This window comes from Ixodes scapularis, unplaced genomic scaffold (assembly GCF_016920785.2).
Source record: "Ixodes scapularis isolate PalLabHiFi unplaced genomic scaffold, ASM1692078v2 PGA_scaffold12__126_contigs__length_90152505, whole genome shotgun sequence".
Taxonomy (NCBI): domain Eukaryota; kingdom Metazoa; phylum Arthropoda; class Arachnida; order Ixodida; family Ixodidae; genus Ixodes; species Ixodes scapularis.
The window spans coordinates 620,317-627,143 of NW_024609838.1; the positions used below are offsets into that span (position 1 = coordinate 620,317).

Sequence of the window (6,827 nt, forward strand, 5' to 3'; positions counted from 1 at the left end):
AAGGCGTGGTCTAGTGGCTAGGATACCTGGCTCTCACCCAGGAGGCCCGGGTTCGATTCCCGGCGTCGGAAGGTTAGGGTCTCATGGTGTAACGGTTAGCACTCTGGACTCTGAATCCAGCGATCCGAGTTCAAATCTCGGTGAGACCTTCGTTTTTGCATCTTTTGCCATCTCTTCCGGTCTCTTGAAAAGATCGCACCCTCTCTGCAAATTCTGTTCCGGCGTGGTCTAGTGGCTAGGATACCTGGCTCTCACCCAGGAGGCCCGGGTTCGATTCCCGGCGTCGGAAGGTTAGGGTCTCATGGTGTAACGGTTAGCACTCTGGACTCTGAATCCAGCGATCCGAGTTCAAATCTCGGTGAGACCTTCGTTTTTGGATCTTTTTCCACCTCTTCCGGTCTCTTGAAAAGATCGCACCCTCTCTGCAAATTCTGTTCCGGCGTGGTCTAGTGGCTAGGATACCTGGCTCTCACCCAGGAGGCCCGGGTTCGATTCCCGGCGTCGGAAGGTTAGGGTCTCATGGTGTAACGGTTAGCACTCTGGACTCTGAATCCAGCGATCCGAGTTCAAATCTCGGTGAGACCTTCGTTTTTGCATCTTTTGCCATCTCTTCCGGTCTCTTGAAAAGATCGCACCCTCTCTGCAAATTCTGTTCCGGCGTGGTCTAGTGGCTAGGATACCTGGCTCTCACCCAGGAGGCCCGGGTTCGATTCCCGGCGTCGGAAGGTTAGGGTCTCATGGTGTAACGGTTAGCACTCTGGACTCTGAATCCAGCGATCCGAGTTCAAATCTCGGTGAGACCTTCGTTTTTGCATCTTTTGCCATCTCTTCCGGTCTCTTGAAAAGATCGCACCCTATCTGCTGCTTCTGTTCCGGCGTGGTCAAGTGGCTAGAATACCTGGCTCTCACCCAGGAGGCCCGGGTTCGATTCCCGGCGTCGGAAGGTTAGGGTCTCATGGTGTAACGGTTAGCACTCTGGACTCTGAATCCAGCGATCCGAGTTCAAATCTCGGTGAGACCTTCGTTTTTGGATCTTTTTCCACCTCTTCCGGTCTCTTGAAAAGATCGCACCCTCTCTGCAAATTCTGTTCCGGCGTGGTCTAGTGGCTAGGATACCTGGCTCTCACCCAGGAGGCCCGGGTTCGATTCCCGGCGTCGGAAGGTTAGGGTCTCATGGTGTAACGGTTAGCACTCTGGACTCTGAATCCAGCGATCCGAGTTCAAATCTCGGTGAGACCTTCGTTTTTGCATCTTTTGCCATCTCTTCCGGTCTCTTGAAAAGATCGCACCCTCTCTGCAAATTCTGTTCCGGCGTGGTCTAGTGGCGATTCCACTTCCGGCCGCCGAAGCGAAAGGACGTGCGATCATGAGCTCCGTCGGAGCGGTTTCAGCGGCCTCATTGGGCCGCGGTAACAGGACCGAGGAAGGAACGCAGGAATACTCCGTTGTTTTGCCACCACTGCCAACTGGGTCAGTTGTTTTAAATACTGTTTTTCTTCACGCCGACATCAAGGGGCGGCCTTACCGCGTCGAAGAGTTCCGCGACGCCCTGGTTCGTCTCGCCTTACTGCCCGAGGTTATCGCCCTTGGGGCGTATCAAATGAACCATGTGTGGGCGGTGACCTTCAAAAGCGAGGAGGGCAAAAAGAAGTTGCTGGCCGCGTCCGAGCTCGTCGTAAAGGGCCGTCGGTGCATCGTCATCGATCCAAGCAACCAGGACGTGCGGATCAAACTGCATTGGCTGCTCTACAACGTCGCTGACGACGACGTGCGGGCAGCTCTGGCTCCGTACGGAAAAGTCGTCGAAGTTGCCAAGGAGAAGTGGCGCGTCGATGGCTGCGGAAGCGTCGGCACAATGACGCGCACGGCGGTCCTCCGTCTCAAGGGAGGCGTGACTGTGGACGACATCCCACACCAGCTGCGGGTCGGCGGCGAGTTGGCCCTCGTCGTGGTGCCAGGTAGGGCCCCTCTCTGCCTGCGATGCCAACGGACGGGACACATCCGGAAGGAGTGTCGCGTCCCCAGGTGCAACGTCTGCCGGCGGTTCGGCCACGAGGGCGCCCAGTGCGTGCGGACGTACGCGGCGGCCACGGCCCCTGTGGGGAGCGACGAGAAATCGGAGCTTCTCATGGACGAGGCTGACGCCGAGGAGGCCGCTGCGGGCTCTGTTGGCACGTCCCCGGGTGCCACGCCTGCGCCCGTGGGCGACGCGGCGACGAGCGTGGACGGCACGGCACAGGGTGCGGACGCGACGCTGAAAGCGGCGCTGCGGGACTGTTCGGCCGGCGAAGTGACCGCGCCGAGCACCAGGCATGCTAAGGCCCACGACGACGGGAACGCAGAGGCCGTCGGAGATGTGCCCATGGACGACGCCGTGGCCTCTGCAAGTGGCCTGACCACAAAGCGAACCAGGGAAGACGGCGGCATAGACCCCGCCGCGGCAAGCCAGGAGGAGCCGCCCATCAAGACGGCGCCCATCAGGAGAATGCGCATCACCCCGAAACCGAACATTCCCGTGGACGAGAGGAGGGCGGCCAAGCCACCCCCTTGAGTGTGTGGGACAGAGCCCGATTGGGACCTCGGAGTCTGCGCGACGGGCAGTCAGTCGCCACCACTGCGTCGCGACAGAGCGAAGGCTGTACGGTCCGAGGTAAGCGCCATACGGTCTGTCTTTTCTTTGAATGGCCATCAGCCTAGAGGCAGCCCTACGTTTTGCCACGATTAACGTACGCGGGCTAGCGGCGAGGCGGCGGCAATGCCAACTTAGCAGGTTGTTTGCGGACAACGAGCTAGATATTATCGCCGTCCAGGAAACCAAAGTGGAAAGCCAAGAACAGACAGACCGTATGGTGCAGCCTTTTCGAGCTCTCTTTAATGTCTGTGTCTCTCATGCTGTCGGGACGTCGGGAGGGTGCTGTTTGTTTATTCGCAGATCAGTTGGCGCTGTCGAGACGGCTGTAGGCGCGAGCGCTTTTGGCCGCTTCGTTTTTTGTGATTTTTCTTATTCAAATGTTGAATGGCGCGTGATTTGTGCATACGCCCCAAATCGCGAACGCGAACGCAAAGAATTTTTTGAAAGTCTCGGTCCGTATCTCGAATGTAATAGAGCTATTGTTTTTCTGGGTGATTTTAATTGTGTTTGCACTCTAGAAGATCGTTCCGGCCAAGTACGCCTACACGACCAAAGTGCTTTTTATTTAAACGATATCGTTGGGAAGAACGCTTTAGAAGACGTTGGATACTGCGCGTCTAACGGCAACGTACAGTTCACACATTTTCAAGGTTATAGTCACGCGCGACTGGATAGGGCGTATATTTCACTAGACCTTATTCACTTATGCAGCCAATACGCGGTTCAGCATGTTTCTTTTAGTGATCACGCGATGGTTATGTTCACCTTGGGTAACAAAGGTAAAGCAAAAAAATGGAATTGGTCGCTGTGGAAGTTAAACAGTAGTCTGGTGAAGGACGAAGTGTTTAGAGCTGCCGTCAAAGAGTCTTTTAGGACGTTACACGAAAGTGAACAAGCAAGGTGGGGAGTAAGGTGGGAACTTTTGAAAGAAGAGGTAAAAATGAACGCGATAGAAAGAAGTACTATATTAAACCATCAGAAAACGAGGAAAGAGAACGAGCTGAGGCGCCAATTGAACGTCATTCTAATCGAAGAAAGCTTAAAACCCGGCGAGTTTCAACAGGAAATAAGGAACATAAAGAATCAATTGGAAGTGATCGATGCTGAAAGATACAGGGGGGCCGTTGTGAGGGCGCGATCCGAAAAGCTTTGGTTGAGCGAAATGCCTAATAAGCGTGCGCTGGGCGATGAAAAAAGATACGCGCAGCGAAATGAGATAAAAGAAATTTGCTGCCATAACACAGTCACACGTGATAAGAAAGCAATCGAGCGAGCATTTGTCGAGCATTATCGCAATCTTCTCGGGCAGAGCACACAACAAGGGGAGGGTTTTGATTCGGAATTTTTATCTTTGATGCCCCAACTCGACGAACACATCCGTGATAGTTTAGAGGCACCGATTAGTGTTCAGGAAATTCAGATAGCCATCGACGACCTCAGCACTGGAAAAACACCCGGACCAGATGGTCTTGGCGCCGAATTTTATAAGGAGTTTAAAACTGAGGCCGCGTATGTTCTCCAAAAAGTGCTAATCGAGGCGTACGAAAACAATAGATTGCCACCGTCATTTTTAAGAACACATACGGTACTTATTCCGAAGTCAGACGATCCAGTTAAGCTTTTGTCTGTTGCTTCTTACAGACCGATAAGTTTAGCAAATGTAGATTATAAAATCTACATGAAAGTTTTAACCACACGATTACAGAGTGTTATCCAATGTCTTGTAGGGTCGCATCAGACTTGCGGCATAAAGGGTCGAACTATTGGCACTAACGTACATGTTGCAAGAAGCATTTTGGAATGTTGTGACGCTCTCGACGGCCGAGTTGCAATGTTGCAGCTCGACCTAGAGAAAGCTTTTGATCGTGTGTCACATCAGGTGCTTTTTAGTATTTTGGAACATGTAAACGTCGGCTCTGTAATAATTAAGGGTGTAAAAATGTCGTACCATGGTTGCTCTACATGTTTAGTTGTGAACAAAAGTGTAAGCGAAAAAATCGATGTTCGGTCCTCTGTGCGACAAGGTTGCCCTTTGTCGCCCCTACTCTTTGCCATTTACTTAGAACCTTTTTGCTTAAGACCCATTAGTAATCATAATATTCGGGGTTTTAAACTGCACTCTAGCGAGGTGAAAGTCCTTTCATACGCGGATGATATTGCCGTTTTTTGTGTTGACCAAGACAGTTTGCGCGAAGTAGTCAACACTGCTTCTTCTTATTGTGCGAAATCAGGTAGCTTAATTAACTGGGGGAAATGCACAGGGTTCTGGCACGGGAACTGGGACACAACACCTAAGGTTTTTGTAAATGTTCAGTGGACAACCTTGCCTGCGAGGTATCTCGGCGTGCCGCTAGAGCATTACCGAGATACTGAACCATATTGGAACGACGAAAAAGAGAGGGTGAGAACAAAAACGGAGAATTGGAAGGGCCGGGATTTGTCCATGTTTGCGCGTGCCACAGTTTGTAACCTTTTTCTGACGGCAAAAATATGGTATGTGTTGCAGTTTTTGTCCATGTCGCGCATCAACGTGCAGAGGCTGCACAGAGTGTTCGCAGTCTTCATCTGGGGTTCAACCTGGGAGCGCTCAGCTCGTACGAACTTGTTTCGATCAGTTCGATGTGGTGGGCTAGGCTTGTCTCACTTGTTTATTCGGCAAATTGTATCGAGGTTTATGTTTCTGCGCGATCAAGAAGATATTTTCTTACGCACTGTTATTCAAACGCGATTAAGAAACTTGTTGCCTGAGTTCGTAGTGTCGTCAAGTAACGTCATGTGTTTGAGTGTCCGGGGTTATTTGCGTGAAGTGGTGCTGTCATTCCAGATGTTAAAAGTGCGTTTTTCTTTAGAGTATTTGGGTTCGGTTTCACGGAAAAAACTGTATAAGGACTTAGTGGATGTTTTATTGCCAATCCCCCTGTACAGGTCTTTATACCCCAATAGCTCAGGTTTAGACGTTTTGAAAAGAGTTAAAAGAATGCCGGTAAAACCCACCGTTAAATCGTTTTTCTTTAGATTACACTGCGGCGTCCTGCCAGTTAAGACATGGCTGGAGGAAAAGGGCGTATTTGTACCGTGGTCTACCAATTGTCTCTTATGTAAAAAGCCTGAGACCATAGAACATGTATTCATTGAATGTTGGGATGCCATCTTCCACTGGGACATCCTCCAGCGCACTCTTAAGAAAGAGCTACCCATAACAGCGCAGGGAATTCGCTTCCTGCCCGTTGACAACGACGGCGGGGTTCCCTACGACATGTTTATGGCACTCAGCCTTCACAGTATATGGAAGACGAGGATGGGGGTACGCCATGCGGACGTGAACGTTCGCACGGTCAGAGAAAACTTTGTTGAAAGTGTGGCCAACATTCGCGAGGTGTATCGGGCGCTACCTGAACCCCCAGACTGGTGGCACGTCCTGAATGATTTGGTTCTCCTGAAGAGACTTTAATGTAACCACGTCGACAAAGAAGTGATTGACGTGTTTTAGCATTTTATCTGTACCAAATGCAAAAACAGGCAATAAAAAAAAAAAAAAAAAAAAAAAAAAAAAAGGCGTGGTCTAGTGGCTAGGATACCTGGCTCTCACCCAGGAGGCCCGGGTTCGATTCCCGGCGTCGGAAGGTTAGGGTCTCATGGTGTAACGGTTAGCACTCTGGACTCTGAATCCAGCGATCCGAGTTCAAATCTCGGTGAGACCTTCGTTTTTGCATCTTTTGCCATCTCTTCCGGTCTCTTGAAAAGATCGCACCCTATCTGCTGCTTCTGTTCCGGCGTGGTCAAGTGGCTAGAATACCTGGCTCTCACCCAGGAGGCCCGGGTTCGATTCCCGGCGTCGGAAGGTGATGGGTCTCATGGTGTAACGGTTAGCACTCTGGACTCTGAATCCAGCGATCCGAGTTCAAATCTCGGTGAGACCTTCGTTTTTGCATCTTTTGCCATCTCTTCCGGTCTATTGAAAATTATGCGACAAGTTTCAAAAAAGTACTTAATTAAAAAAAACAAGAACAAAAAAAAAAAAACTGTAAAGTCGCCTTATCTTGTGCATAAAGAAGCTTGTTGGAACATTAATATGTACTCATTTATCCTATTCTACACAGTTATCGTTTGACTAATTGGTAATATTTTGGTTCACGCTCCTCGACGAAAAAATAGGTACAATTAAGATACTTTTTACTCACGGTCCTCGCAATCT

At 50.5% G+C, this 6,827-nt stretch overlaps 14 non-coding genes across 14 annotated transcripts; all 14 read left to right on the forward strand.

The window, feature by feature from the left end:
- Positions 1-77: 77 nt before the first annotated feature.
- Trnaq-cug lies at positions 78-149 on the forward strand. Its single transcript has one exon. It is a non-coding gene; the product is annotated as a tRNA-Gln (tRNA).
- Positions 150-217: 68 nt separating this feature from the next.
- Positions 218-289, forward strand: Trnae-cuc. The gene has a single exon. It is a non-coding gene; the product is annotated as a tRNA-Glu (tRNA).
- Positions 290-295: 6 nt separating this feature from the next.
- Trnaq-cug lies at positions 296-367 on the forward strand. The gene has a single exon. It is a non-coding gene; the product is annotated as a tRNA-Gln (tRNA).
- A 68-nt stretch (positions 368-435) lies between these two features.
- Trnae-cuc lies at positions 436-507 on the forward strand. The gene has a single exon. It is a non-coding gene; the product is annotated as a tRNA-Glu (tRNA).
- Positions 508-513: 6 nt separating this feature from the next.
- Positions 514-585, forward strand: Trnaq-cug. The gene has a single exon. It is a non-coding gene; the product is annotated as a tRNA-Gln (tRNA).
- A 68-nt stretch (positions 586-653) lies between these two features.
- On the forward strand, positions 654-725 carry Trnae-cuc. Its single transcript has one exon. It is a non-coding gene; the product is annotated as a tRNA-Glu (tRNA).
- Positions 726-731: 6 nt separating this feature from the next.
- Positions 732-803, forward strand: Trnaq-cug. Its single transcript has one exon. It is a non-coding gene; the product is annotated as a tRNA-Gln (tRNA).
- Positions 804-871: 68 nt separating this feature from the next.
- On the forward strand, positions 872-943 carry Trnae-cuc. Its single transcript has one exon. It is a non-coding gene; the product is annotated as a tRNA-Glu (tRNA).
- Positions 944-949: 6 nt separating this feature from the next.
- Trnaq-cug lies at positions 950-1,021 on the forward strand. The gene has a single exon. It is a non-coding gene; the product is annotated as a tRNA-Gln (tRNA).
- A 68-nt stretch (positions 1,022-1,089) lies between these two features.
- Positions 1,090-1,161, forward strand: Trnae-cuc. Its single transcript has one exon. It is a non-coding gene; the product is annotated as a tRNA-Glu (tRNA).
- Positions 1,162-1,167: 6 nt separating this feature from the next.
- On the forward strand, positions 1,168-1,239 carry Trnaq-cug. Its single transcript has one exon. It is a non-coding gene; the product is annotated as a tRNA-Gln (tRNA).
- A 5,022-nt stretch (positions 1,240-6,261) lies between these two features.
- On the forward strand, positions 6,262-6,333 carry Trnaq-cug. Its single transcript has one exon. It is a non-coding gene; the product is annotated as a tRNA-Gln (tRNA).
- A 68-nt stretch (positions 6,334-6,401) lies between these two features.
- Trnae-cuc lies at positions 6,402-6,473 on the forward strand. The gene has a single exon. It is a non-coding gene; the product is annotated as a tRNA-Glu (tRNA).
- A 7-nt stretch (positions 6,474-6,480) lies between these two features.
- Positions 6,481-6,552, forward strand: Trnaq-cug. The gene has a single exon. It is a non-coding gene; the product is annotated as a tRNA-Gln (tRNA).
- The last annotated feature ends 275 nt before the right edge of the window (positions 6,553-6,827 follow it).